General features: G+C 40.3%; 1 long non-coding RNA gene across 1 annotated transcript; it reads right to left on the bottom strand.

Moving 5' to 3' along the window:
* Positions 1-6,395: 6,395 nt before the first annotated feature.
* Positions 6,396-9,814, bottom strand: LOC105353637 (uncharacterized). The gene is made up of 3 exons (XR_002873348.2): positions 9,662-9,814; positions 6,665-7,048; positions 6,396-6,579 (listed from the first exon to the last, which is right to left on the bottom strand). It is a non-coding gene; the product is annotated as an uncharacterized LOC105353637 (long non-coding RNA).
* Positions 9,815-22,950: the final 13,136 nt, after the last annotated feature.

Here is a 22,950-nt window from a genome sequence, read left to right as displayed (position 1 = left end):
GCAGGAAGAAGATGCCTTACTACACGGCACCATTCAGACAGCCACATGGAGCAGAACTCAGATATTCCCTGCCTGATGTTCTGAAGGCGGATGAAGGAGAGCAGAAGGAAATTTTGAAAGAACTCCAAAACTGCTCCCTCACGAGTGAATGTGAAGAGAGATTGATGGAACTGAGGGAGCTTTTCGTTTTTTTAAGCGACTGTGAAGCATTTTGCACAAAAATTATGGATAATCGAAAATTAAAGGTGTATGTGCGCTTTGAGGAACAATGAGCAGTGTCTGCTGTTTTTTTTAAATGTTTGTCTATATTTGTATATGTGTAATGCTATATGACTGTAGCATTGAATTCATTCATCTTCTTTCGTTTCATCCCTTTTGAGGTCACAGGGCTGCTGGAGCCTATCCCGGCCACTTGCTGGGAAAGGCAGGGGACACCCTGGACAGGTCGCCAGTCTTTTGTAGGACCACAATCACGCACCCATTCACTCTCACATCACACCTATGGACACTTTAGAGTGACCAATTTACCTATTAAGCATGTTTTTGGACAGCGGGAGGAAGGCCTGGAGTAAACCCACACATGCATGTCTAGCATAGGGACAGTGGTTTCACTTTCCACCTTTAACTGACCTGAGACTATGCACTCCTTGAGTTGTGTGAGACTGAGCATAAATACAACAGTTATTACATACACAATATCTTGGTGGAACTTGGGTGTGATAAATCATATATTTTTTAAATTGTGATATCATTTTACATTGTGAACATAAACCATTGATCAACAAATGACAGGTACAGTTAAACTTTATTTCCAAGAGACAACTAATGTCACAGTCAGCAGCTTTGTTCAGTCTGCCTTTTTCTTTTCTCCTGAAGCCATATGTAAAAGGGAGCATTTTAAAAAAAAAATAAGATTCTTAAACTTTTTTATTTACGTGCATTCAAACACAAAAACCGATGGAAATTCACGTTGGCCGCTCGTAATCCATGCAGCCAAGATGCACATTGCTCCATTGCCAACACGTATTTTTAAGTGCGTCCAAGGATAAAAGTGTGCCACACATACTTCTTCTGGGTCCATGAATCCAAGCAAAAAGAACCTCTTTTGAGCCTTAATTTGATTAACTTACTAATATTGCACCGAATATTGGCAATATTGCACGTAGAAACTTGTAAAATGCGAAGAAGAAGACGGGCTCAACGTGGGCGGGGTTAGCATTCCACAGTGTAATGTGGGCGGAGTTAACATTCTGCAGCGTTCAGGCATTCCGCGACGTTGAGCGTTCCCCAGGCCACAGCCAGGTGTAGTTGTTCAATTCAGTCAACCAGGAAGTATAAAAGTTTTCTGTTCCTCACGTTTCAACTGGAGGCTGGTTGCAAAAGGGAATTCAGAAATGGAATGAGGGTGGCTTGACCTGACATAAACATGGTCTCATATGTTACCTGGTAAAGAATAATAACAAAGACTGCGCTCACTAAAGAATTTGAAGAGAGCCATATTGTACATCCAGGTGTTTGTTAACCTTTACAAGAGCACAAAAGAGAATATTTCTAGTTTGACAGTTGATAAGTGACGACTGTCCCTTATGGTCAAAAAAACATTAAAACGTGAAGGGGTTATACTTCCAGACATACATGTTTTGTACAGAAAGAGGGTTTTATCAAAAAACTAGCTGCTCCATCCAAATATTGGATTTATTTATTAACGCGTACAATATAAGATTCTTAGCTTAGAATTTAAAAGAAAGAAAGAGAGAAAGAAAGAAAGAAAGAGTACATGTTACATTATCATCTTAGAGAAACTCAAACAAGACCGAAGTTATTATTTTTGGCCCACAGAAACATAGAGAAAGTGTCAGCAGCTACCTTCATTCTCTGTCTCTTAAACTCTCAAATCAAGTCAGAAATCTAGGGGTAATCATGGACTCTGACCTGAACTTTAACAGCCATATCAAGTCAGTAACATCAGCGGCATTTTACCATCTGAAAAACATTGCCAAAATCAAAAACATAGTGTCAAAGCCAGACCTGGAGATACTTATTCATGCATTTGTCTCCAGTAGGTTAGACTACTGTAACGGCCTGCTCACCGGCCTCTCCAAACGAGCTGTAAAACAGCTTCAGTACATCCAGAATGCTGCTGCTCGAGTCCTGACCAGAACCAGGAAGTATGATCACATTAGTCCTGTGCTCAGGTCTTTGCACTGGCTCCCTGTACCTCAAAGAATAGACTTCAAAGCAGCTCTGCTTGTGTACAAGTCTCTTCATGGCACCAAAGTACATCTCTGACATGTTAGTGCCATATGAACCATCTCGTACTCTGAGGACCTCAGGGGCCGGCCTCCTGTTGATTCCCAGAGTCAGAACTAAACAAGGGGAATCAGCGTTTCAATATTCTGCAGCTAAAATCTGGAACAGCCTCCCTGAAGTCGTAAGACAGGCCTCTTCTGTGTTCATGTTCAAATCTAGACTTAAAATATTTCTGTTCAGCTGTGTATATGACTGAAAGGTCCTATCTGCACTTTTCTTTCCTTTCCTTCCTTTATTTTTAAATCAATTTTCAATTTTCAATTTATTTTTATTTTTTTAATTTTTTTTTAAAGTAAATTTTACGTTGATTATTTCTATGATGTATTGTGATTTTAATCCATTTTTCTGTTTTGTGAAGCACCTTGAATTACTTTGTGTACGAATTGTGCTATACAAATAAACTTGCCTTGCCTTAGAAATACAAGGATCCAGAGATTGAAACATGTGCTCTTATTCTCTCCATAGATGACTCTCAGGAATGATGTCATCTCAATCTAACAAATTATTCATTTTATTTGCTCACAATGAAGTCAGCATTCTATTTGAGCTGGCATATGTAAAAAAAAAAAAAGTGGAGTGTGGAGTCATGATTTTTTAATGATGTGGGGTTTTTACATAAGACAAGGTAGTCAGACAGTTGCACTGTTTTGCATTGCAGTATGGGAGTCAGCGATATGGAAGCCAGGACATCTCCTGTTTATTTTATGCATCTTAAGTAAGTTGTAAGACTAGGGAATGAATGTATTTCCCCCTCTGTGTAGTCAGATCGAACTGAAGGTCAGACTTTGTAATGCGATCAGCGTGTGTGCACATCTGAGTCAGATGTTTGAGCTTTCTCCTGTCATCATGTGGCATTTGAAGTACAATTTAAGTACAGCCAATCTAAGCAAACTTCCTGCTTGCATATTGTATCACTTTTGTTTCACCAGGCACCTGCATTTACCCAGTTTAGTATTTTCTTACACTAGCAAAAAGATGTGTGTTCTAATTGATGGTTAATTTACTATTGTATATGTTAACCTTAATTTATGAGGATTGATGTAAAAACATAATTTATTTAAATTCAACAAGACCAGTGTAGTTATTACAATAAATAGAAAGATTTAGAGTAACCTATCTGTTTAACGATAGATAGAAGCACTGTTGATTGCTGCACTGATTTAAACTGGTTTACCAATAGTTTCAAAGACTTTTAGTATTCAAGACTCTCTTGAGCCCCTTTCTCTGGAAGGCTTTACTCTTTCTAGAATGATTTTTAAATTAAACTGAATAAGTAACTGTACATGACTAGAAAAAAAGACTGGTTTTGATGTCATCAGTTAGTTGGAAAAAGTATCAGTTGTTGTCTAGGGGTGTGTTTTTCTAAAGCTAAGCAGGAATAAATGGTGTTGAGGGTCCAGAACAGATGAATATACATGAATGAAATTGGAACACTTTCAAGTAACTTTTCAGATGTCCTTGAAATTGGACCAAGTTATCAAAAAACATCCCACAACAGTTAAAAAAAAGGGGTTAGGGCGGGAATTCAGACATAGCCAACAACAATCACAACTAGTGAGGGTTTAAAATCATCAAAGTATAAACTGTAAAGCATGTTTTGTAGGAAAAATATATATACATGCATGTTTTGTAGTGTAGGAAAAAAAAATATATACACACTTTCTATATAAATATTTATGTTGGTGGTCTCATCAATATTTTAGATATCTGAGTATACAGAAATGTTTGAGTATGACCTTTAGCTCATTATGGATTCATGCATTTATTTATGGACTGTCAAGGAGAAGAATAGGTTACTTGATGATATAACCATAATTAATACTCTATAAAACACTAGCATACCTAACAGGCACAAAAACAAAAACATGTAGACTTTTTCTCATGATGGAGGACAAACAAAGAAAATTAAGATTAACTTGAACTGAGTTAATGAGTATTTCTTTATGTAAATTGTTGTGAATCAGGAGTAGATGAAAAATGCCGTAAGAAAAAACTTGTAGTTATTCTGTACAAACCAATAGATGGGATTGTTGTGCTTTTTCTTTTTTAAAGAATCTGGTCAGTAAATCCTGCCTCACTTAATGTGAAGAACACATTTCTTTTTGGTCTTTTATGGTTTTATGCACAGCAAGTTTTCATGGCTGTGATATGGTGTTAATGCATCCTCAAGAGTCTATTCAAAAACAGTTTGGTGGGTGGCTTTCAAAACATCATTTTTCTGGGTGCTCGCTGACAAGCGGAGAAGATTCTCAGAATGGCTCATACATTAGTCATCACAGGATAATTCATCTCTCAGACTGCTTCCTTTAATTCTCATCCCCCCCACACTTGGACTTGATTTCTGCTTCAAAATTCTAAGTGTAGGTATGTTGGGGAGAGATTGTTTAAAGCAGTGTTTTCCAACCTTTTTTGAGCCAAGGCACACTTTATCCTTGACAAAATCCCGTAGTACACCAGCATCCAAAAATGAAAAGGAGAAACTCATAGATGTAGATGTACCTCTACAATTTCACATGCATTTTTGTGATAATTGTGGCAAAGACAACTTGAAGGTTGCAGCTGTTTTTTTCTAATAGATGTAATAAAAGTTAATCTAGTTTTCCAGTAAACAATTTCAACTAAACTATTTGAAATTTTACCCTGGTAGTTGTTTTTTCCCTCCAGTTTATTAATATGCAATTTTATGTAACCTCTCAACAACCAAAAAATCTTTCTAAATAGTGATTTATTTATTTTTTGATATTGTTTTATGTTGGTGCAGGGGCAACTGTAATTTTTGGAACAATTATATGATCACAATCTGTTTGATAAAATCTACACCAAAAAAATTAACATTATATTTATGTTTTCTGTAGCTACACAAAAAGTGTACATGTTGAGGTTTTATTAGTTTTTCTCTTGTCTTAATAAAAAATTAAGTCTTTGTAAACTTTTACAAAAACGTTTTATTTCTTTTTAGATAGTTAAATTGTTTCAATTTAGTTTAAATATGTCTAAAATATATTTAAAAAGTTTAACCCTTGTGCTACTATCCTAGGCACTTTAACATTGGGAGTGGGGTCATCTAGACCCACTAGACAGTGCTCTGAACCTTTTTTCTTCAATGATTTGTGATCTTCACTGGTGTCCATGGATTACATGAAATCTTTCCATCTTTATCCACCTTTGTCATGGTAGGGAGAACACGTCAATGCAAGGGTGGGGTCATCTCAGACAGCACAAGGGTCCCAGCTTGTGTCTGTTGGCCACTTCACCCTAATCCTGTTTCTTAAATATTACTTCTGCTTAAGAAGTCTGAAAGCGAATTTGTCCTTCAATCCAGACGTCATTAGAAAAGTGTTTCAGTTGTAAAGATGACTTGGACCAAACTCTGGGATGTTTGGCTGTTAAGAAACACAAACTTTGAAGGAGAACTAAACTGTTGACCTCTGACTTCATCAAGAAGATTTAAAACTGGTTGAGTTTTGCTCATTGTGGTTTCAAGACATTTAACAAGGAAGACTCACTGTAGCGCAGAGATGCTGTCATGTTAACCCAATGCATCATGGGAGACGTAGTGCAATAACTGACGCCAAAGGCAGACAGACTCTCTTCTCTGAGCTTCATTGTTTTGTTCACTTGTTCCACGGTCTGATACGGGATCCCGGAAAGCTACACCACTAAAGACGAGCTTTAGCTGGTATTTTTGTTGGAACTGAGAGACTTTAGGAGCAGAATCGGAACAAGGAAGTGAAGACTTTAACCACTTCTGATCGGTCAGACTGATGACGTGTGATTAAGCCTCCAAGAATGATTGGTGGAGACAGTTAAAGGGGCGTGACTTTTCTGAAAACAGAGCTGAAGCTGCAGCTAAATCGCGGTACCGTCATTCTTATCAAAATGTCTCTAATAGAATCAAATAAACACAAATAAAAATGTATTTTATGATCTTTCATATTCCTAACTACTCAGTGTTTTATCAGGGCTTGTTTGGATGAACAGAGCTGATATCCTGGAGATGGAAAATGTTTTTAGATCAGTTAATGAGGGCAATGTCATGATTTCCTTAGCGTGGCAGACCCAAGTGCTGGAACCCAGAGAACGAGACAGGTAAGAAGGTTATTTATTATTTTCTCCCAGGAGGTCCAAAGGTCCGAGGGTGATCCAGAGGCGGCTGTGGTTGGTGGCGTGGCTGGAGTTACGAACGCGGTCGGCGTGTTGGGATTTCCCCAGCGGTGCTCCGTGAAGCGGGTCCTGAGTTCCACTGACGTCACTCGTGGCAAAGGTTTCCTGAAGCAGGAGAGCAAGGTTAGTCAAAGGCGAGATGCAAGACAGAGAGCAAAGCAAAATCTGACTTGAGACCAGGCTTAGTCACCATAAGGGGTAACGATCTGGCGATGAACTGGTGGATGAGGTCTCCTTTTAACAGCAGGGTTTGATGAGGTTGAGTGACAACAGCTGGTGGTGGTTAGGAGAGGAGCAGCTGGAGGAGGGGAGGGGAACTGATCCGGGCACCATGACAGGCAATTTCCCACGGCACACCTGACCATCTCCCAAGGCACACTAGTGTGCAGCGGCACACTAGTTGAAAAACACTGGTTTGAAGCAATGTATAAACTCCATTTAAACGATTGAACTGAACTGTGTGAGACAAATAGAACTTTGGCTTGATTCCTGGACAACCCACGTATTAATAAATCAAATTCTTGAGGCAGTTCAGATCCTTTGTGCAGCTCAGTCATCTCAGCATGACAGGGAACTATGAAAAGAAATTAACAAGTGTTAGATTGCATAGGTGTGTTTAAATTCTTTTTCTTTTCAGCTACTACCTTCAGAGTCAGTACAGCAAATTGCCTGCTTCCATTCAGACTTATTTCGTTCCCCCAAACCCCAGACCGTAAGTGTGCGTGTCAGTTTTTGGTCCTGGTCAGGGTGTACCCCGGCCTAAACCTAGCAGCTGGGTTGGCTCCAGCAACCACATAACCTCGAAAGGGATTCAGTGGATTCTGAAGATATACAGTATATAACAGGAATGGTTAAAATCCAATGGAATTCATTCTTTTGAAGCATTTTAGATTTTTATTGTTCAGGATCTCAGGAATTGGATGTCTGCAGATTAACAGAAATAAGATTTAGGGGTTTATAAACCTTTTTAAGACCATTCGAAATTTAATTTAAGACCATATGTTCAAAGAAAATGAATGTCATGGCTAGTTTAGCAAGCAGACATGCAAGCATTAAATAGTGTAGGATCAAGCCAAAAAAAGAAACCAGCCTATAGCACTTCTCAAATACTACAACTCATGCACTGTCATTGTTTTTCTAAATATTTACTATTAATAGAATAATCAGAAAATGTTGAGTCGTTACTCCAGAAAAAACATTTTAAGACACTTGAAACACAAATCAATTACCGGTAGTCTTTACCAAGTAACTTGTGTGTCATTTTGTAGCCTTTTGTCGCAAATCACAAATGTATTTTTTAAACCTATCACAAATTCCTTAACTTCAACAAAAACTATCATCATCTTCACATGGAAACAGATGAGCAGTAAACAACAGCAGATGATGCTAACAGTCTTCAAAATGCCATCAAGCCACTGTTCCTCAGCATCCAGGTCCCCTCCGACTTGACTGTCAGCGTGGAGCCACACATTGTTCGGATGTCAGAGGCATGTTTGGTTCAATGCAGCCCATCCGTCGTGAAACCAGAAGTCGCATCATTTGCAGTGGAGGAAGGAGTAGGAGAGAAAAAGCCTTCTGTCAGGCTTTGGCAAACTAGCTGCGTTTCCTACTCTGCACATGCATTACAATCGACCTGTTCCCCTTTATGCCAAGTTTAGATGTCTTTCAGCAAAAGGTGCAGTTCTCTTCTACTAACAAGTTTTAACCATTATAAGTTCTCCATTTATTCAAGTCCTTTCTCCATGAATTTACATACTTCCATTTTTACACACCAACACACATGAGCTAATTAACTAGCTGAGGTTAAACGATTTACATCAATTCACGACCAACACATCCTGGAAATATACATATTTATTTAGTGATAGGAAGTCACATCGTGTTGACTAGAAAAAAAATTGAGACCCTTTCACCAGAAATTTTGACAGTTTCATCGTTTTAAGGCCTTATGTTAGTAAAATTCAACTGAAGACATTTTTAGACGTTTTAATGATCTGCACACACCCTGAACAAGAGAACCATAAAAACTTGAGAAGAGCAACGATTCCCATAAATCTCTTAAAAATGGATCACTTAAGTTCAGAAAGGAAAGTTTCATTTTTTTGGCACTCCTATTTTAAAACTAGGTATTCCTGAAATCCTGAACGATAAAATAGTTATAAAGTTCTGGTTATACCGGCCTGTTTTTCAGTCCTCCTTAAACTCTGTCCTGAGAACCAACATATTGCATGTTTTCTGTTAAATTAGTTGATCACTAAGCTCTGGAGAGGTCTAATTATGCCAATCACTTAAACCAGATATTTAATGTAACTGCATTTTGTCAAGCCATTAAAATCCATTCGTTTGTGATACGGACGCTGCCAATTTGGATCTAGATGTTGTCAACAAGCAGTGATTGGTATAAGTTGGTCTGAGTCAACAATTCTATGCCAACTATTCTCGCCAATCCGCGAGCGTGCTCATTCAATATTGGGGCTGTGCTACCTAAGTGTAAAATACAATTTTGGAAACTTTACCAAACAAGTCCAGTCATGAATCTGAGCAAGGTTGCCATGCAAGTTAAAGAGAAAAGTATTTTACAGATATTTGGAGAATTTAGTCTAATTTCAGGTCAGATAGATTACATCTTCCTTTAAAAGAACTTGTGTTGTAAAAATGTTCGGAAGCGAAAAGTTTCCATGCACACATCTTTAGAACCAATTGCTTCCTGGCTATAAAATGTGTAATTTTAGTGTTCCACCTCGATAACTGCATGTGATCCTGCGCAGCTCTTATTCTTTTTACTTTCATTCGAGTATGAGTAATCACTTTCACTTTGCTGTCCCTTAAATCCTCCAGAAGAGTACTGGCAGAATATAGGCAGAGCCACAGATCGTTTTGGAATGACCTGAAGCTCTTAGGTCAAATGACAAAGCTTCAATTCTGTGTGCTCTGCTTTCGGGAGACACATTTTCCCTCTCTGTTTCTAGAAGCACCACCCTCTTTACCCTGACGTCAAGGACTATTACCCGTCCTGTTGTCCTCCCCCAGATAACAATTTGCAGCCTGTTCGTTCTGACAATCAGTATGAATAAAGACAAACACTTAATGAACAAGCAACCACTTTTAATCACATGTCATTAGTCTCATTCCCTACCTCTTTATCTGGGTAACCACTAATTAATTTGCTGTTTTCTTTCCTGCTCACCTTATGTGCCTTCTTCCTCTCTTTCAACCTCAAACCCATCAGCTCAGCATTGCTGCAGCATCTGGCAGCTGCTGCAGTGTGGATTAAATGCTATAATCCTGCAATGAGCGAGTGCAGAGCGCGTGTCTGTGCCGGTGCACAATGCTGTGCAAAGGACCGGATGTTTCTGTTGGTGGTATATCGCAGCAGCAGTGGTATGATGATGCGGGCGTCAGCGCTCATTCATGAAAAAAGCAGCTGGTTGGAAGAGGGGGAAGGGAGGGAATGGACTACAGACTCTGAATGGGGTGGGACATGTAAAGCTTCTTATTCACAGGAAAAACCCAGGCGGAACAAGAGCATGATGGATGTAGGGTTTGAGCTTTTAAAACAGTTTCAGGAAAGGAGTGGTGGATGCAGCTGATGTCAAATTTGTTAGATAGTTTAGCTTGCTTAAAGGCTACCATGAGTCAACAGAGAGGCTTAGTAGAGCTCTTGTATGCGTTCTCTGATTCAGCCTCTCCTCTGCTTCCCGGGTCCCAGCTTGAGTCTAGCCCCTCTACAATGTTTCTGAAGTCCATGTCTGTTATCTGTTCATTGGCTTTCTCACCTGCCTAAGCCTCAGTCACCATGCACCTGTACAGGTATTGAACCGGGTCCGTGGAGGGTTGTAGAAAAGAGGAACGCAGGTGTGTCTTGCAGTTCCTTTGAGGCTCACACAGCCACCGTAAGGGGTCTCACCTGGGCCCCACCTTAAATGAAAATGCTCACCTGCATTGCATGGAGCACTTTGACTAACCTAGGCTTTGGTAAATAAAGCCTTGATTGACAATTAATAGGTTTAACAAAGCCAATTCAGGGTTTTGTTTTAGTCTAAATGTTAGAATCTAAATGCAATGCTTTACTTTTTATTTGATGGGAGTTAAACAACTGCAAACAGTTTTTGAGTCAAAAATTTAAAACTTCCATTTTTGATTTTGAAGACATTTTTTAGGACTTTTAAGGGATTTCATTTTTTATTTCTACCCCCCCCCCCCCCCCACACAGTTTTTGCCGATGAGGAAAAGAATACAGCAAAGTCTTCAGCCAGAACTGGCAGCTAAATGTGTATTTTATTTTAAAATACTAAGTTCAGTAGTACTGATGCAAACATTAGTGGTAAGAACTAAGTTACCTCATTCTAATCATGCATGTAAACAGAGAACATTTTTGGTTTGTTAAACGCTCAGAATTGGGTCAGTCAAACACACAAAGCCCAGAGGACATTTTTGTTCTGCAGTGGCTCAGTCCCCCACTGCCACAGAGTTAAAAGGTCAGTAAAAGAAGGGCATCAGTATGTCACTACAGGAATTTAATTGATTGTTCCCCTGAGTGTAAGTGTTTATTTGCGTCAGTGCTGCATTTGTGTGTTTAAAAAAAAAAGATGCACAAAAGCTGAAATGGAAAAAAGAACCTTACAAAATTGGATGAACTCAGGAAGTAGCAGAGTAGAAGGCTAAGTAATTGTGTGCTTATTGTGCATTTTTGTGTATTTCAGTATGGTAAAATATGCTGCAATTAAAATATTTGATCAAAAGCAGGCTGCCCAGCTTATCTTCATAATTAGCCCATTGGAACATCGGCAAAACCAGAACTTATCCATGCAGAAAGTCCATGGATGATGGTTGGTCACTCTTTCTGTGCCAAATCTATTCGTCTTTTACTGTTTTGTGTCAGTAAATAAAATAGACTGTACACATATTTATGGAAACGTCACAAAAAAAACCTTTACTTTAAAAACCACTTTTCCAGCAGAATTCTGTCTCATCCAGAGATTTTACACAACCATTTTAGTCTGGTCTTCTGTCAGTGTATCGTTTTTTTTTTAATAACATCTCTTGTTGCAATTTATCCAAAATTGAAATCATTTTGTTTTGCTGTTAACGTTTAAATTTAGGTAGCATTTCGTGCATGTAGTCAATGGGCAAAACTGGCAGCTAATTCGTGTGCAAATTTAACAGGGGAAAAAAGTTTTAGTGGTCATTTATTTTAGATTTTATTTTATATATCTTAATAAAATTTGTGAAAATGTATTAATAATTGAAAAAATTCAAAAAAGCATAGACTATTGGACTAATTATTTTTTTAATATGTTCATCTCATACCTCAGTGTTTCTTTTTTATCAACATGCCAAAACCAAGACAAACATCAGTGTCTCTGAGCTGTACATGGTTTCTTTCTATTTTGGCTCCTGTAGTTCAGGGTTATCTGATGAAGCACTGACGGCTCCCCACCCTACTTACCCTCAGCGAGGTGGACGAAGTGGGGAGTCTCTGTGATGCATTAATGCAAAAATCAATAAAAACATAACTTAAAATTATTCATTTATGAAAATCTGAAACTTTTATGTGTTCATTAAACAAAATGTAATAATAATGACAAAAATAACAATATTCACCATCATTTTTTATTTAGATCTTATTGATAAATTGAGCAAACATTGGGGGGGGGGGGGGGGGGACAAAAAAAGCAGAGGGCATTATACTGACATGAGTGTAAGACAGTTTGAATAGTGTTTGATACAATTCATTTCAAAATGAAGCACACATAGCTTTCTGAGTTATGTTAAAGCATTTTGTTATGACCTTCTGGGTGTTTTCTTGTTTTTGGATCTGTTTTTTTTCAGCAACTCTGCCAGCTGGGGGGTGGAACACCTGAAGTGGACCAGCTGATTGAGAGGCTGTCACCTGGCAGCTGATGGGTATAAGGGGCTGACACAGACTGGCTAGTGCACGCCGTGGAAGCTGGTGAGGGGCAGAATTCTCGATTGTTTTAGGAGATAAACATACATTATCTTCTACCCTTTTCACATCAATTTTTTAAAAATCAAACAATGAGATTTTCTGCATTCTTCTCTCACAGTTGAAGTGTTTCTAATGAACATATCAAACCAAGACAAGCAGTGACTGACAATCTGTTTTTCTTTACTGTGCACTCTTTCTTACATAAGTAATCAATTCACATTTTGGACTAAACAGGCCACAGGCTCATAAACCCAAGCTACATCAAAGAAAAATTTACAATTTGTTTGCATCAGGCTTTATTGGACACATGCAAACGTTTAGGAATCATTTTGTTAGCATAAAAAACCAACAACAGAATATTCCTGTGCTTTTTTAACAGATTATTTATCAACGTATTTGAATTGTGTAACCTTATTATTCACTTTGTAAATGTGATTTTTCATAAAAGTAATTATTTTGTCTTATCAAATATTCAGGAAATAACCTCTGCATTCTGACTTTGGCTCTTCTGCCATCTGGTGGACATATATAAAGTTGCATTGACATTAACACCAAACTGTAAATAAAATAACTATTGATTGACTTTACTGAAACAAAATATTTTGACATTTGTGTCAACTATCCTCAGGTCTATGGGTCATAGATCATTGATGTTTTTATATTCCTTAAAGGGTATTGTTAGTCATGCTTTATTCAGTAAAGCATGGAGAGAGGCAAGTGTTGATTGATTGATGGTTCAACGACTGGTTGAGTAAGTTTCATCACATGTCGAATAGGTTTGATTTCTTTATTTGTATGGATTTTTAAAAAAACCTTTCACCCTTTCTTTTAATAATACATCATGATCAGCAATGCAGCCCATTTTCAGAAATATCTTTCAAAAAACATACAAAAAAAGATACTGTTGACATTGTTTCATTTAATTAATTTAATTTAATTGATAAATAAGTACTAATTTGGCACAGAACACAAGCTTTCTTAGTACTGTTTTATTTACAGAAAGACTGTTAAGGTCACTGTTAAGGTCACAAGAGGAACATATAGAATGACAGGGACAATCAAGGAGGGAAACTCTGTCTTTTCTGGTACAGGTTCTTACATTGTTCTTTGGTGTTCTTGTTAAGTTACAGAACCGCCCCCCCCCTTTTTATTTTTAAACCCAGGCAGGGAACCCATGACAAGGATTTAGCTTGATCTTGAGACAATGGAGGAGGAAGAGTTTGTCTAAAGAGCAGTACTGAAAGTCAAGAGAGCAGTCGACACATATTCATCCGTCTTTTTTTTCTTCCTTGTATCTAGAGCCAGGTTGCCAGGGCAGCAGCCAAAGCAAAGTTGCCTGCCAAACTAAAGCAGCGTTCAAGCTGAATGCAATTCATTCGAGGCCTGTCCATAAATGTTTTCATGAGCTTGATGCCCCAGACGCGTGTGGGAGGAGCTACCACCAAATGTTTTCAGCCTGATAGCCACATGGAGAGGTGCCTGTATATCTCATGTCCACTGCATGGAAGACACGGATGTTGTTTAGAGATCAGAACTAGTTATTTAAAAAAGTTCTACAAAAGCGGTAATAACGTTTCATGTCTGGTTCATGACAATATCAGATAATATCAGAATTTTATTGTCTCTGTTACAAAAAGTTCAGGAAACCCGAACAGGCTGCCTCCCAAATGGTGCAGCTGCTCCCGTGCCTTTGCCCACCAACCAGCCAGCTGGGGTCGATCCCACGAGCTGATGGAATCCCTGAACATGAGACGTGTCCAAAGATGAGTCCCTGATTGGTAGATGCGACGCGGCGCTCAAATCACGTCGCAGGACCTCCGATCACGTCTGTACCATAGCGTGAACATAGCTTTACTCTCCATCCTTCCTTTACTTTTGAACAAAACTTAAAGACACTCAAACTTTTTTCACTTGAGGCAGGAGCTCTCCATCTACCACCTATTACAGTTAAAAATCATGGTCTCCAACATAGAGATGCTGATATCAGTTGCTTGACACTTGACTGCGCTTCATTGACTCCAGTGCACACCGAAAGTCCTGGCTTGATCAGGCCAGCCGGACAACATCATCTGTTGTCCTGTAGGGAGACAGTAGAGACAAAATATTGTAGTCCCCAACTCAGACTCTTAGCAGTCCCCGAATGAACCTTGAAATTCTGTCTTTGAAAAAAATACTTGTGACAAATGACATCCCTGCCAGATTCCAACATATGCTGGAAACAGGTTTGACTCACTCACCAAAAGTCTGCTCTGGTTGGGAGAAACGTGGATGGCCCTGATTAGAGGGCCTACAAAGCCAGATTACCTCCCATAGGACACTGTGTGGGACAAGATCAAATGATTTCTTTAACCCTTGTGCTATCTTAGATGACCCCCCCTTGCATTGACGTGTTCTTCCTACTATGACAAAGGTGGATAAAGGTGGAAAGATTTCATGTAATCCATGGACACCAGTGAAGATCACAAATCATTGAAGAAAAAAGGTTCAGAGCACTGTCTAGTGGGTCTAGATGACCCAACTCCCAATGTTAAAGGTTCTAGGATAGCACAAGGGTTACATCCACAAAGCATGTGGCCTGGATGGGCAATCATGAGTTTTCCAGCACCCTCTGTAAGTGGTGGATTTTTCAGTGTATCAGCAGAGGTTCCTCTGTAACAGTGGCTTATGGTAGCATAATGGTGTCACCTGAATCAACACAAACTTGTCATGTGAACAAAAAAGAAAGATGCCTTCTCAATTCTCTTCAGTCACGGATGAATTCTTCACATGCACATAATTCTGCCTGATATTCTTCCTGGGACTTTTCCTAAAGCTTTGAAAGCAGAAATATGCCTCGTTTTGAGCTCCGCCGACTGATGCAGGAGATGAATACCGTTACAGTAGCACATGCTGGTCACTTGTTGGCATGTATCTCACGGGTTACTGTGTGAATGCCTTTTGTTTCGAGCATCACAAGGGTTTACGGTTCATCCAAGCCTGGAAATCAAGCTTTGATTGATTAGTTTCACGTGTTTCATTGGTCACTGTCTGGCAGATTTTTCTGACTGTTAGACATTTTTGAACTGCAACTAAAACCTCAGAATTAAACACAAACTGAGCCATTTTTTAACTTCTAATGAAAGTAGGTGTCGTTTACTGTCCAGATAAACCAAGAGTTGCTTCTTCAGAACAAAGTAGTTCTGTTGCAAATGTCTCACGTAAAACACTCAGCATGACTGTTACGCCCTGTGGAAACCATCACCATTTCTACAAAAAAGCTTTTCAGTACGTGGAGTCCCTTCTTTACTACCTTCAGACACCTGTTGTGTGGTTTCTAAGCAGCATCTCTGTGAAGCAAAATATGCACTTCAGAATCAAAAACCAAAGAGGGAGTAAGTGAAGATAACTCTTGGACTGACAGTCAGACAAAGTTTGATTTTCCTGCTGTCACTCATCACCCTTACCCGTGGTCCTTCTTTGAACATGAAAACCTGTAGGCCCTGAGATAAAACACTATTTGCAGTGACAAATATTTGACAAAATTATTTTATAATCAAAGAAGATCATTGTGAAAAAAGCCACATATTTGGTAACAAATACGGGTGTAACAATTTAATATAATTAAATTCAATTAAATTTTATTTGTATAGCCCAAAATCACAACAACAGTCGTCTCAATGGGCTTCAAAGTAAAACAGGAACTCAAAAGGATCACGAATACAAAGAGTTCAAAAGTAAAATACTAAAATGAACTAACAAACTGACTAATATAACAAGGATTCCATTCAATTGTCGATATACAGCATATTCATAGTACTTATTGGTCAGTTTGGAACGATCCGATTTGATTCAATCCACTGAACTAAAATGGATCCAGAACATCTTTAGCCCAAACTTCAACCAGTGTGACTCAGAGAGAAATACCTGCTACTGAACAGTACAGGTGAAGTTTTCCAGATTCCTTTTATTTCTTCAAAATAATCAAGTGTAGATTAAATATGTGTCCAAACAAACAAGTAAACTAGAATGAATGTCAAATCCATTCACATGTTAGATTCCTAAAGTTCAGCACACTGTTCTTTTTCCACATCAAAGAATCCAAAGGGAACATTAATAGAACATTCTAACACGGTGGTCATGTGTCTTTGCTAAATTTAAAGTGTTTCCATACATTGGACTGGAATGATGGACTGATCAGTTTTAATGACATCACGTGTGTTGTCCACTGTGATGTACTTGTTCTTTTTTGCGTTAAATAAACCTTCCATGTGTCAATTTAAATGGTATTTTCCAAAATAAATATATCTTTCTTACAATGGTATTGGTCGATTTTATTCAGCTTGAATAAAAACTTGCCTCAGACAGATTGATCTGGTTTGATAAATCAGTTCGTCAATTCATAATTTTACACCTAGCAAGCCATCACCTGTTGAATGGCATTTGAAAAAACCTGATGGAATATTGGCATATGTTTGCTCAGGAATCAGGTATCTACTGTAACATTTCCAAGTCATTCAGTTTTAAATGGACATACAAGGAGGCCTCAAACAGTTCAAATTCTGTCTGTGTAGTTGTTTGGGAGTCCTAAAAACTCTCAAGACTTGTATTAAGATACCAAGACAAAACCATTTGTATGGTTTTATTGTTTTCTGTACTTTAACATTAATGTTACATACACACCGGGCATGTGATGCACGATCCAGAGCAGGCTGAACACAGAATCTTAACCCTTGTGCTAACCTATGACCCCCCCTTACATTGACGTGTTATCCCTACCATGACAAAGGTGGATAAAGGTGGAAAGATTTCATGTAAACCATGGACACCAGTGAAGATCACAAATCATTGAAGAAAAAAGGTTCAGCGCACTGTCTAGTGGGTCTAGATGACCCAACTCCCAATGTTAAAGTGCCTAGGATAGCAGAAGGGTTAAAAAGCGCTTTTAGCATATGGTGTTCACACTGGATTGTAGTTACCCAATACCAGCGTATGTACTCACAGTTGGAAGAGATTTGGTGTGAAATCTTGCCCCAAGACTTTTTCTTTCACACCTTTATACCAAAATATGACAGACTTTGTGCCATTGATTTCCTGCTGGGCAAAAACTGTGATTATTAATTTCTCCTACATGATCTATTTTCATTCTGTGAATAATATTGGACACCATCCATATGCCACTTCCAAATTCAAGTCCTCGATTGGTTAATGTTTGACCTGGTTTAACTTTGTCCTTAGATTCTGAAAAATGTTTATACCGACTCTTTACTGAATGTGAGAGATTTGAACATGGAAGCCAGAAATGCCCAAATATGTCCATTTACATAGACGTTTTATTAAAAGTGGTGGCTTGAACGCACAATGAGCTGTTGGAGTTTTGAGACTATTACGTTTGCAGAGCAGGAGGCCACATGAGAAAAACCTCCCCAATAAGAAAAGATGGTTACATAAAGGGATAATCTTAGTCTTCTTTAGACACTGCTACAAAACATATAATCTACAATCTTGTTGAAAAGAACAAGAGATACTGGAAAATTATATTTATTTTGGAACTTCATTTGTTTGTGCTTCTTGTTAAAAAAAAACGTGCCTCTTACAGAATAATGTCATCTGCATGAGCTATTTATCTAACAGGCATTTAAAATCAAATTTTTACTAAATTTACTTAGACATTTTTTATCAAAACTAAAAAGTGTTTATGACTTAGAGATAAAGTGGTCGTGTTAGAACAGAGTTGATAGTTCAATTCCTTATTATCACAATGTCTTAGTATAGTATCTTTCGGCTGGACACTGAATCCTTAGTCCAGCAAAGTAGGGTTACAGAAATGAAAGAAATCCGCATTAGCCAATAAAATGACTTGAAACTGCCAAGACTAACAGTTACATTTTGACTGAAAATCAGTTGCTTTTGAAATCTTTTTTCATTATTATTGGTCAAAAAATAAATAATAATTGAGACAAGAGCATTATATGGTAAAAGAGGTTTACATTTTCGCTTTGAACTGCTGCAGCGTTTCTACTGTATGTTATCTGGCAGCAACATGTCAGACTGACCTTAACATTAAAGTGTCAAACCACTGCTGTGCAGCTGAAACAGTTAGCTTTGCGGATAATGTGACTAAACTATCATGTGTGGAGGACAAGGCTGTATGTATTGATTTAAAATGTTGTTTAGGTTGTTTATTTATATAAATGAAAAAGAGATGTTCAAGACCACATGTCAATATCAAGATGTATCATAATTCAAGAGTAAACTCAAAAAAGGGGTGGCAGAACTTCATAGATTTTGTTGAAATTACTATTATTTGTTGTGATAGAAAAGTATAATTTCTAATGCAATGCTCTTCAAGTCTTGGCCTAAAGTAAGAAAGCCCTAGTTCAAATCCCAGCTGGGTCCCTGCGGGTGTGTGGCCATGCAGGGGGCCCACACAAAAAAGCAGCGACCAGACAGTGAGCCCATAGAGAGAAAATGTTCATAAATATTTTTTTTCCATGGGCATGCTGTGCGCAACAGTGATGGGACTTCCGGCTCTTCTTAGAGAACCAACTCGTTTGGATCGTGTCACTAAAAAGAAACCGGCTCTTTCGGTTCTGAAACGACTCTTCATGTTGTTTTGTTTCTTTATTCAATTTATTAGCAACAACTATATAAAAGTATGCACAAAATGAATAACTAATGTAAAAAATGTGTTTTTATTCAGTGTATAATATCAATATGCTTTTATTTATTCCCTCCAGGTAAAATGTAAAAAACATATAATACAAATAAAAACCAGCTACATGCAATTCAACTTTTAGCTTTGTCTTTTTAAACAGATTTAAAGTTAACCAAAAAAAAAAACTCAATGCAACCACAACATGAATTAAAATGTGCAAAACAGATAAAAACAAATACGAAAATTTTGATCACGGCAAAAGCTGGCGGTTAAAAATACTATTTGGCTCAGCTTTGAGGAGCTGATCTGTTTTTGTCAGTCAGTAATAATCTGCCCTGTTTAGGAGCAGGTTCTCTCAGTTATCACTGGATCTGGTTCTAGATGGAACTGTTTTCTTTCACTCTGCCTTAGTATTATCAATAAAAGTGAAATGGTTCCAGATTTTGCTTCGTTTTCCAGAGTCACTCGTTTTCTTTAGGCTTTAGTGTTGATGTTGTCGCTTGCAGCTGTCTTTCTCTCTCTGCTGCTGTGCATTTAAGGAGCTTTCACCTCTACCCCCTCTGCTCAGCACAAACACGTATTGACCAATCGTGCGTGGCTTGAAAAGAAAAAAAAAAAAAGAAAGTGTGAAAGGGCAGTTAAACAAACAGCTCCAAGAAAAAAATCCAGCTCTTGTTCACTCCAAGGAACGTTTCATTTGCAACCGACACATCACTAGTGGGGCTACAGGTCAAGAGTAAGTAGGTGAAGTAGATAAGATGGAGACATATCGTACAGATTTACATTTTCCTATAGACCTGTGTGTGCATCATTTGCACCACAATTTCAGTAAGTGATCAGCACGCACCTCACTCATGACTATTGTGGCACAAGGGCACTGTACGACAGTACGTCATGAATGCATTAGCCTTATGTGTCGGGTACCGGGGTCCAGGGCGGTTAGGTTCACCTTCACTTCCGGGTTGGGGCTTTTATTTTGTTAGGTTCCGGTTCGGTGTTCTGTTGTGCTTCTGTGGACTTGACGTCTTCATCGCCAGCACCTGTTTTACTCACCCGTTGTCAATCACTGTTGTGTGTATATATACCTTGTGTTCCTCCTCACTTATCACCGGATCGTTCTCTCATGACTGTTACTAGTTTACGAGTCTCAGAGCCTTCCTCACGATTAAAATCCTTGTGTTTCTCAACTTCTGTCGTCCTGCATCTTGTGTCCACATCTTCGTTCCCTGACATTACGATCCGGTCCACATGGACGCAGCAGACGCAGAAGCTTCTCGAGCAAACGCCAGCAGCCAGGAGTGGGTCATCCGCCACCAGGAGGAACAGCTGAACTGCCTCCGCCGAGGTATGCTGGAGATGGCCGATCGCCAGGAGAAACAGCTGACTGCGATCTGCGATCGCATCGACACCCTGGCAAGACAGGTTCAGCAGCCGCTGACACCTCATCCGCTCCATCCCTCCTCTGCCGCATCCGCACCGATGGTTCCGGTCCAGACGTCTCCCGCCCCAGCGGTTCAGCTGGCCCGACCGGAGAGGTTTTCTGGTGACTCTGGGGACTGCCGGGCGTTTGTCACACAGTGTGAACTCCATTTTGAGCTGCAGGCTGCCAGTTTTCCCACGGATCGTGCCAAGGTGGCGTTTATTATTTCTCACCTCACCGGCAGAGCCGGAGCTTCTCTTTCTTTTTCTCGACGCCTTCACCCAAGTTTTTCAGCACACGAAACCCGGTCGAGAGGCAGCCCGGGCGCTGATGCGGTTGACGCAGGGAAATCGTCGGGTGGCAGACTACGCTATCGAATTCCGGACTCTCGCTGCAGAGAGCGGATGGAATCCCGCTGCGCTCGTAGACGCTTTCCTGGAGGGGCTGTCCGAGGTGCTGAAAGACCACCTAGCTCCATTGGAGTTGCCGCCGTCTCTGGAGCCTCTCATCGCTCTAGTCATCAGGATCGACAATCGACTGCAGGATCGCCGACGGGGGCGCCGGTCGAACGCTTCCTTTTCCCGGGGACGTACTGACGATTACGACCCGCCCTCTTCTCATCCTTCTTCGGTTGCTTCCACAGACTCTCCTGTAGTTCCGTTAGAGGAACCCATGCAGCTGGGTCGTGGTCGTTTATCCCCCTCTGAGCGCAGACGACGGATAGCGGCGGGTGAGTGTCTTTACTGTGGTCAGCGGGGACATTTCTGTAAGCACTGCCCAAATGTCTCCGTTCGTCATTAAGAGTGGGCACACTGACGAACGGAGGGCATGCGGCCACCTGTTCAAAATCCACCTCCTGTTTTCTGGAGGGTCATGTCATTTCTAGGGGTGGGGGGTTTCCTGTTCAGGCCTTATTGGACTCAGGGGCTGAACAGAACCTCATGGATGCCGAGCTAGCCAAACGGGTCGGACTAAAGACCGAGTTACTCCCCCGTTCTTGGCAGGTTATCTCCCTTAATGGAGAGGCTGTCGCCACTATTGACCAGATTACTGAGCCCGTCCACCTCATACTGTCTGGGAACCATCACGAGCATACTCGTTTTTTTCTGTTTGACTCACCACATAATCCGGTGGTTCTGGGGTTTCCTTGGCTACTGGCCCATAATCCAGTCATTGACTGGCCTAACAACCGTATAAACAGTTGGAGTAATCACTGTCACGAGGTCTGTTTACGCTCAGCTCGGCATCCAGGGGCTGATTCCGCTGACCCAGTAGGACAGCCGTCCTCACCCGACCTCTCCAAGGTGCCCTCTGAATACCACGATCTGGGAGAGGTGTTTTCGAAATCCCGGGCTCTCTCATTACCTCCTCACAGGCCTTATGACTGCTCCATAGAGTTGCAGCCCGGTGCTACACTCCCCAGGACTCATCTTTACAGTCTGTCTAAGCCTGAGAGGGAGGCCATGGAGCAGTATGTGACTGACTCTCTTCGGGCGGGCCTTATCAGACCCTCTTCGTCCCCTGTGGGAGTGGGGTTTTTCTTTGTAGGGAAGAAAGACGGTTCTTTATGGCCATGCATTGATTTTCGTGGGTTAAACGCCATCACTATTAAGAACCGTTATCCTCTTCCTCTCAAGAACACTGCATTTGAGTCTTTGCAGGAGGCCCGGATCTTCACTAAATTGGACTTAAGGAATGCGTACCACTTGGTGCGTATGAGGGAGGGTGACGAGTGGAAGACCGCCTTCAACACACATCTTGGACACTATGAGTATCTGGTGATGCCGTTTGGTTTGTCCAACGCTCCAGCTGTTTTCCAGGGCATGATTAATAATGTGTTACGAGATTACATCCATCATTTCGTGTTTGTGTACCTGGATGATATTCTCATCTTCCCCAGGACCCCCAGCGAACATGGGCGGCATGTTCGTCTGGTTCTCCAACGGCTCCTGGAGAATAAACTGTTTGTGAAGGCCGAGAAATGTGATTTCCACTCGTCTAGTGTATCGTTTCTGGGTTTTGTAATCACAGGTGGGGAGGTGCGACCTGATCCGGCTAAGGTCAGTGCGGTGGTGGATTGGCCCATCCCGGCCACTCGCAAACAGCTCCAATGGTTTTTGGGGTTTGCCAACTATCTACGCCGTTTCATCCGGAATTACAGCTCAGTCGCAGCCCCCCTTACGGGTCTGACCTCCACCTCCTCTCCTATTCTTTGGACAGAGGCCGCTGAGGGCGCTTTTCGGGACCTTAAACGCCTTTTCACCACGGCGCCGGTCCTTGTCCAACCTGATCCCTCCGCCCAGTTCGTTGTGGAGGTTGACGCTTCGGACACTGGGGTTGGAGCTGTGTTGTCGCAGTGTAAGGGTGCGGACAGCAAGCTCCATCCTTGCGCCTTCTTCTTTATTAAGCCGGCGGAGACGAACTATGACGTGGGTGACAAGGAGCTTCTGGCCATCAAGTTGGCATTGGAGG

This window comes from Oryzias latipes, chromosome 6 (assembly GCF_053564925.1).
Source record: "Oryzias latipes strain Hd-rR chromosome 6, Olatipes_Hd-rR_3.1".
Classification (NCBI taxonomy): domain Eukaryota; kingdom Metazoa; phylum Chordata; class Actinopteri; order Beloniformes; family Adrianichthyidae; genus Oryzias; species Oryzias latipes.
Note: the sequence above shows the minus strand (reverse complement) of the source record. Positions and strands in the feature narration are given on the sequence as shown.